The sequence below is a fragment of the Pseudorasbora parva genome, chromosome 3 (genome assembly GCF_024679245.1).
Source record: "Pseudorasbora parva isolate DD20220531a chromosome 3, ASM2467924v1, whole genome shotgun sequence".
NCBI classification, from domain to species: domain Eukaryota; kingdom Metazoa; phylum Chordata; class Actinopteri; order Cypriniformes; family Gobionidae; genus Pseudorasbora; species Pseudorasbora parva.
Genome location: NC_090174.1, coordinates 45,189,934 through 45,199,046, shown reverse-complemented (window position 1 = coordinate 45,199,046; position 9,113 = coordinate 45,189,934).

Genomic DNA, 9,113 nt, shown 5'->3' with positions numbered 1-9,113 from the left:
GTTTGTATCTCGTTGTGCGCTCTTTCTCCGGACGGTAAGGTTTTTTCGTTTGTTGCAGTGAGCCGGGCCCCCCTCAGACATTGCAAGAGCTCTCCCGATTGGTCATCTTAATTTGAGGAAGCTCCTCATTTATCGGCCATTAGGGTTAGTTTCTCGTCTGTTGCAGTGAGCCCGGCCCCCCTCAGACGTTGCAAGAACCTTCCCGATCGGTCTTTCCAATTTGAGGATGCTCCTCATTTATTGGTCGGTGGGGGTTTGTTTCTCGTCTGTTGCAGTGAGCCGGGCCCCCTTCAGACATTGCAAGAGCCTTCTCGATCTGTCACTCTAATTTGAGGATGCTCCTCATTTATCGGCCGTTAGGGTTTGTTTCTCGTCTGTTGCAGTGAGCTCGGCCCCCCTCAGACGTTGCAAGAACCTCCCCGATCAGTCTGTCAAATTCAAGGTTGCTCCTCATTTATTGGCCGGCAGGGTTTTTCTCGTCTGTTGCAGTGAGCTAGGCCCCCCTCAGACGTTGTAAGAGCCTTCCTAATCGGTCCTTCTGATTTGAGGATGCTCCTCATTATCAGCCGGTACAGCTTACTTCTCGTCTGTTGCAGTGAGCCTGGCCCCCCTCAGACGTTGCAAGAGCCTTTCCGATCGGTAATTTTATTCAAGACCGCTCCTAATTTAATCGGCCGGTAGGGTTTTTTCCCATCTGTTGCAGTGAGCCTGGCCCCCCTCAGACGCCGTAAGAAGCCTTCCCAATCTACCCCGCTGATTTTGAGGATGCTCCTCATTTATCAGCTGGAAGAGCTCATCTTACATCTGTTGCAGTGAGCCAGGCCCCCCTCAGACTTGGTAGAGAGCCTTCCCGATCGGTCCGCCAAATTCTAGGCTGCTCCTCCTCTATCGTTCAGTAGGGTCTTCTTTTTCATCTGTTGCAGTGAGCCTGGCCCCCCTCAGATGCTGTAAGAAGCCTTCCCAATCTGCCCCCCTGATTTTGAGGATGCTCCTCATTTATCAGCCGGAAGAGCTCGTCTTACGTCTGTTGCAGTCAGCCAGGCCCCCCTCAGACTCGATAAAGAGCCTTCCCGATCGGTACGCCAAATTCTAGGCCGCTCCTCATTTATCGTCCGGTAGGGTTTTTCTCGTCTGTTGCAGTGAGCCCGGCCCCCCTCAGATGTTGTAAGAGCCTTCCCATCGGCCTCTCTGATTTTGAGGATGTTCCTCATTTATCAGCCGGAAGAGCTCGCTTCTCGTCTGTTGCAGTGAGCCGGACCCCCCTCAGACTTTGCAAAGGGCCCTCCCGATCGGTAATTTTACAAAAATTCTCCTCATCCATCGTCCGGTAGGGTTCTTTCCCGTCTGTTGCAGTGAGCCTGGCCCCCCTCAGACGCGGCAAGAGCTTTCCCGATCGGTCTTCCAACGCCCAGTTTCCTTCAGCCAGTAGAACCCGTCCGCCCGAAGCAGCGAGGCAACACGGGCTCTCCTGGTCTAGCAGCCAGGCCTCTCAAATTATCAGCCCACCAATTTTTCTGCGTATTTGGGGGTTTTCTGGTGGCTGTCCTCCACTCCTTGCATTTTGGGGGAAACTCTGGGTTCGGGCAAAAATCCGAGCCCGGAGCCCTCCCCTGGACAGCACGCCAAATACGCATAATCTTTACTCTATTTAATTTGATGTAAGTGGGAACTCGTGAAGTAAAGTTTTATTAACTAATTTCGGGAGGAGCACTAACAGATAATTAAACAACGGAGCCGTCAGCTAATCAAATTAGCTCTATTTAATTTGATGTAAGTGGGAACTCGTGAAATGATGTAACGAGTACATCAGGTGTTATGGGAAGTGTTCCCGGTTCCGGCTGACCTAGTTAATGCAGCCTAACAATCAGTCAATTGAATTGAATAATAAAAAGTTAAAAATGTTCTATGTGTATGTATGCCATAGTAAAGAGATGTGTTTTTAGTCTAGATTTAAACTGACAGAGTGTGTCTGCTTCCCGAACAATGCTAGGAAGACTATTCCACAGTTTAGGAGCTAAATAGGAAAAGAATCGACCGCCTGCAGTTGATTTAGATATTCTAGGTATTATCAACTGGCCAGAGTTTTGAGACCGCAATAGACGTGATGGAGTATAATGCGTTAAGAGCTCGCTTAAGTACCGGGGAGCTAAACTATTTAGTGCTTTGTAAGTAATAAGCAAGATTTTAAAATGTATGCGATGTTTAATAGGGAGCCAGTGCAATGTTGACAGAACTGGACTAATATGATCATACTTCCTGGTTCTAGTAAGAACTCTAGCTGCTGCATTTTGGACCAGCTGGAGTTTGTTTATTAAGCGAGCAGGGCAACCACCCAGTAGAGCATTACAATAATCTAGCCTTGAGCTCATGAACGCATGCACTAACTGTTCAGCATTTTGCATTGAAAGCATGTGCCGTAATTTAGATATATTTTTAAGATGATAAAATGCGGTTTTACAGATGCTAGAAACGTGGCTTTCAAATGAAAGATTGGTATCAAAGAGCACACCAAGGTTCCTCTCTGAAGACGAGGGCTTGACAGAGCAGTCATCAAGTGTTAGACAGTATTCTCGGTTACTACTTGTGGAACTTTTCTGTCCAATAATTAAAAATTCAGTTTTATCTGAATTAAGTTGCAGGAAATTACTATTCATCCAATTTTTTATATCAGCTATGCATTCCGTTAATCTTGTGAATTGGTAGGTTTTGTCAGGGCGTGAGGAAATATAGAGCTGAGTATCGTCAGCATAACAATGAAAGCTAACGCCATGTTTCCTAATGATATCTCCCAGTGGTAGCATATACAGGGTGAAAAGCAACGGTCCTAACACTGAGCCTTGCGGTACTCCATACTGAACTTGTGATTGGTGTGACATCTCTTCATTTACTGCTACAAACTGATAACGGTCAGATAAGTATGATTTAAACCATGCCAAAGCAGTTCCACTAACGCCAACATAATTTTCGATTCTATTCAGAAGAATATTGTGATCGATAGTATCAAATGCAGCGCTAAGATCGAGTAACACTAATAGAGAGATACAACCACGATCAGATGATAAGAGTAAATCATTTGTAACTCTAATTAGAGCAGTCTCAGTGCTATGATACGGTCTAAATCCTGACTGGAAATCCTCACATATACCATTTCTTTCTAAAAAGGAACATAATTGTGAAGACACAGCCTTTTCTAGTATTTTTGATAGAAACGGTAGATTCGAGATTGGCCTGTAATTGACTAATTCTTTAGGATCAAGTTGCGTTTTTTTAATAAGTGGTTTAATTATAGCCAACTTAAAAGTTTTCGGTACATATCCTAATGTCAAAGATGAATTAATGATATTAAGCAGAGGATCTATGACCTCTGGAAGTATCTCTTTTAATAGCCTAGTCGGTATAGGGTCAAGCATACATGTTGTTGATTTTGATGATTTTACAAGTTTAGCCAATTCTTCTCCTCCTATAGTAGTGAATGAGTGTAATTTTTCCTCAGTGACACTACAGCGCTCTGTCTGAAGTGATACTGTAATAGACGGCTGCATGGTTATAATTTTATTCCTAATATTATCAATCTTACTAGTAAAGAAGTTCATAAAGTCATTACTGCTGTGTTGTTTACAAACATCTGAAGCTGAAGCTTTATTTTTTGATAATTTAGCTACTGTATCGAATAAATACTTAGGGTTGTGTTTGTTTTCTTCTAAAAGAGTTGAGAAATAAGCAGATCTAGCAGTTTTTATGGCCTTTCTGTATGCAATCATGCTCTCTTTTCACAAATTGCGAAAAACCTCCAGTTTTGTTTTCTTCCAGCTGCGCTCCATTTTTCTGGCTGCTGTTTTAAGGGCCCGAGTGTGCTCGTTGTACCACAGCGTTGGATTATTTGCTTTAATCTTCTTTAAGCGCCGGGGAGCAACTATGTCTAAAGTGCTAGTAAAGAGAGAGTCAATAGTTTCTGTTGCAGCATCAAGTTCCTCTTGGCTATCTGTAATGCTGAGGAGATGGAACTGATGAGGAAGATTATGTACAAAGCAATCTTTAGTCGCAGCGGTTATCGTCCTGCCATATTTGAAGCGAGCGGATGGCTTTGCAGCCTTAGTTAAATTAAGTATACATGATATTAGGTAATGATGTCATCGCTCTGCTGCAGAATTTTAACAGTATCAACATTTATTCCATGTGACATTATTAGATCTAAAGTATGATTAAGGCGATGAGTGGGTCCCGATACGTGTTGTCTAACTCCAATAGAGTTTAGAATGTCTCTAAATGCCAATCCCAATGCGTCTTTTTCATTGTCTACGTGGATATTAAAATCCCCAACAATTAGTACTTTATCTACAGCTAATACTAACTCCGATACAAAACCAGCAAATTCTTTGATAAAGTCTGTATTGTGCCCTGGTGGCCTGTATACAGTAGCCAACACAAATGTCAGACGGGATTTATCATTTACACTACACAACGTTACATAAAGCACCAAAACTTCAAAGGAATTATATTTGAAACTAGACTTCTGAGTAATACTGAAAATATTATTATAAATTATAGCAACACCTCCCCCTTTACCTTTCAGACGTGGCTCATGTTTATAACAATAATCTCGGGGGGTGCAGTCATTTAAAGTAATGTAATCGTCAGGTTTTAGCCAGGTTTCTGTCAAGCACAGCACATCTAAGTTTTTGTATGATACAGCTTAAAATAAGTACTTGAACACCTGAGAAAATCAATGTCAATATTTGGTACAGTAGCCTTTGTTTGCAATTGCAGAGAGGTCAAACGTTTCCTGTAGTTTTTCACACACTGCAGGAGGAAATTCTCCTCCTCCACATAGATCTTCTCTAGATCAGTCAGGTTTCTGGCCTGTCGCTGAGAAACACAGAGTTTGAGCTCCCTTCAAAGATTCTCTATTGGGTTTAGGTCTGGAGACTGGCTAGGCCACACCAGAGCCTTGATATGCTTCTTACAGAGCCACTCCTTTGTCATCCTGGCTGTGTGCTTCGGGTCATTGACATGTTGGAAGACCCAGCCTTGACCCATCTTCAATCTTCTCTAACTGAGGGAAGGAGGTTGTTCCCCAAAATCTCGCAATACATGGCCCTGGTCATCCTCTCATTAATGCATTGCAGTCGCCCTGTCCCATGTGCAGAAAAACACCCCAAAGCATGATACTAGCACCCCCATGCTTCACAGTAGGGATGGTGTTCTTGGGATGGCACTCATCATTCTTCTTCCTCCAAACACGTTTAGTGGAATTATGACCAAAAAGTTTTATTTTGGTCTCATCTGATAACGTTACTTTTTCCTATGACTGGCAAACTTAAGATGGGCCTGGACATGTGCTGGTTTAAGCAGGAGAACCTTCCGTGCCATGCATAATTTCAAACCATGACATCTTAGTGTATTACCAACAGTAACCTTGGAAACTGTGGTCCAAGCACTTTTCAGGTCATTGACCAGCTCCTCCCGTGTAGTTCTGGGCTGATTTCTCACCTTTCTTAGGATCATTGAGACCCCACGAGGTGAGATCTTGAATGGAGCCCCAGTCCGAATGAGACTGACAGTCATGTTTAGCTTCTTCAATTTTCGAATGATTGCTCCAACAGTGGACCTTTTTTTCCACCAAGCTGCTTGGCAATTTCCCCGTAGCCCTTTCCAGCCTTGTGGAGGTGTACAATTTTGTCTCTAATGTCTTTTGGACAGCTCTTTGGTCTTGGCCATGTTAGTAGTTGGATTCTTATTGTTGTATGGGGTGGACAGGTGTCTTTACGCAGCTAAAGACCTCAAACAGGTGCGTCTAATTTAGGATAATAAATGGAGTGGAGGTGGACATTTTAAAGGCAGACTAACAGGTCTATGAGGGTCAGAATTCTAGCTGATAGACAGGTGTTCAAATAAGTATTTGCAGCTGTATCATACAAATAAATAGGTAAAAAAAAGCCTATATTGTGATTTCTGGATTTATTTATTTTTTAGATAATGTCTCTCACAGAGGACATGCACCTATGATGAAAATTTCAGACCCCTCCATGATTTCTAAGTGGGAGAACTTGCAAAATAGCAGGGTGTTCTTACTTTCCTCACTGTATATATATATATATATATATATATATATATATATATATATATATATATATATATATATATATATATATATATATATATATACTGTTATAGGGGTACTTCAGCACTGGGAAGATTAATCTGTATTTAAACTAGGTCATTAATGTAGTAGAAATGTGAAATTATTAATTTTTTTTTATTTTTACTTTATGTTTATTATTATTCTCATTTACAAACTTTATAATGAAAAGAAAACACAATATTCACAAAAGGAGAAAAAACAATTGTGCATATCAAGCGTTCACAAATGTAAACTTAAAAAACGTATCAGAATATGTTCTTAAACATCAATGTATTTATACATGCACTTACATGTGCTGACCCCCAAATTAAGAAGGAAAAATAAAATAGATAAATAAACAAAAACAGAACAATTCAGTCAAACCAGCGAGGTTAATCATTCCTATAACAAATACTGTTTACTTAGCTAAGGATACCTTTATGTTCTTTATATATCAACCACTTTTCCCAGTCCCGTTTGAAAGTACTTTTCTTCATGTTTAGAAAATATGTAATTTCTTCCATAACCCGGACTTCTTCAATAATTCCAAACCACTGTTTACAGTTCAAAGTAGTATCTTTAAGCCAATTCCTAGTTATAGTCTTTTTGCAAGCCGCAAGAAAAATCTTACATAAATATTGATCACTTTTAGGTACTGTCCCTTTAATATTCCCCATAAGTAGACGTTCTAGGTATTGTATATCCAAACACTTCAGACATAACTCCCTGTACCTCCTCCCAAAATGATTGAATATTCTCACAACTCCAAAAGATATGTGTGTGATCTGCTTCTAACTGCCCACATTGTCTCCAGCACACCTGTTGCCTGGAGACTTGTTTGCTTTTGATCTTAGGTGTTATAAAGAAGCGGATAAGACACTTCCAGCAAAATTCCCTCCATATTTGTGAGCTGGTAGTAGTTTGGTGTATTAGCCACATGTCATACCAATCGGTTTCTGTTATTTCAATTTTATATATTATGCGGAGAAGGGACTGCTCTGGGTCAACACCTCATACACAGATGAGATTATTTTGGGTAATGAATGATTATAGGCATTCATCATAATTTTAGTTAGGGGATGGATATCGTTTACTCTAATTTTCCTTTTTTGTTGTAATAATCCCTCAACTGGAAGTACCTAAATAAATCATGATTTCTTAGTCCGAATGTATCCTTTAAATCCTAGAAGCTTTTGATTTCACTCCCTGCAATTACACAGCACAATGCAGTCATTCCCCTGTCCTTCCACTGTTGAAATATTGGGTCCTCCCTTCCTGGTTTAAATTCTTCATCATGTGTAATCCACATGAGTATTCCAATTTTTTTCTCCAATTTAAAATGTTTAACAGTAGAATGCCAAATCTTCAATGAAAATTTCATTATTGGGTCTAGTCTCTCTTTACTGTGTCCACAGAGTTCACACTCCCCTATGAATGACTGAGTTTGAAAACCTTGCGTATTTGTTTCTATTTCTTTCCAGTTGGCTATGTAACTAGGAGTGCACCAATAAAAGATGGGGCGTAACTGTTCTGCACAGAAATAATTTTTAAAATTTGGAAGAGCCATACCACCTTTTTCTTCAGGTAATTGGAGAGTTGAATAGCGCACTCTGGGTTTTTTAATCCTCCCCATATATACCTGGATATTACTTTGTCCCATTCAGAGACTTGCTTAGGGGGGATATCCACTGGTAGGGATTGCCGAGGTGTAATTGTGGATTGCCGAGGTGTAATCGTGGTCGAAGAAAATTCTTTGCTCTCCGAGTGTGATTATTTTCTTCTCCCAGGCTCTTCTCAATACTTTCTCCTTTATGATGTATTGCAAGAAATTTGCCACGATAGCCCTCGGGGGTTGATCTGCTTTAGGTTTCGGTGCCAGAGCCCTGTGCGCCCGCTGAATTTGACAGTCGATATCAATGTCAAGTTCTCTCCAGATAATTTCTTCAACTAACTGAATAACAGACCCCTTCTCTGTGTCTTCCCGCACTCCGAAAATCCGCAGGTTATTCCTTCTGGACCGTGACTCGAGGTCTGTCTGTTTTTCCGTAATCTTTTTGTGTTCTTGTATAAAATCGTATAACAGACTCTCAGTTTCGGAGTTCCAGTGCTCCATTTCTTCAATGCGCTACAACGTGGTGTCAACTTTTGCATTTTGTTCCTTTATTTCTTGTGTTGTTATTGCAAATTTCTGGTTGATGTCCTCTTTAAACTCCTCTAGCTCGTTTTTCATCTGGGTTTTATAGGACAACTCCGGTGAGAAATGAACCTAGGGGTAGTTAACAGATGGTTACTGAGTAGATCGTTTTCTGGGATGCGTTTTCATGAAAATCGAATGTAAAGAGTTTTATCTCTAAAAACCGATTAGCTTATAACGCTTATAAAGTCTATGGGGCACAGGGTAGACACAGGGTGGTAAAATTAAATCGCTACACTGTAAAAAATTATTTGTTGACTTAACTTAATATATTTTGTTATCTTTTTGCATTGGTTTTTTTAAGTTTCTCTTACTTATTTGGATAAGTTTTCTGAACTAATTCCATTTAGTAATAAAAACTTCCCCTTTAGTTTTCTGAACTTAAATGTTCTAGTCATCATAACTTCACTTCAGTTTTCTGAACTTAAATGTTCTAGTCATCATAACTTCACTTCAGTTTTCTGAACTTAAATGTTCTAGTCATCATAACTTCACTTCAGTTTTCTGAACTTAAATGTTCTAGTCATCATAACTTCACTTCAGTTTTCTGAACTTAAATGTTCTAGTCATAACTTCACTTTAGTTGGTTGCAAAGCTGCTTTAATAAGTATTAATTGCATTACTATATTGATTTGTAAATTACATTTGATTTAGAATAAAACCTATAGCAAATTAAAATCACAGCAACACATATCAGTACACATTTATATTTATTGCAAAAACAAACACCAAAAACAACCACACAAAAGGTCTGAAATGTCCTTTCTTCAGAAAATTGCAAAAACAAACGGCACAGAC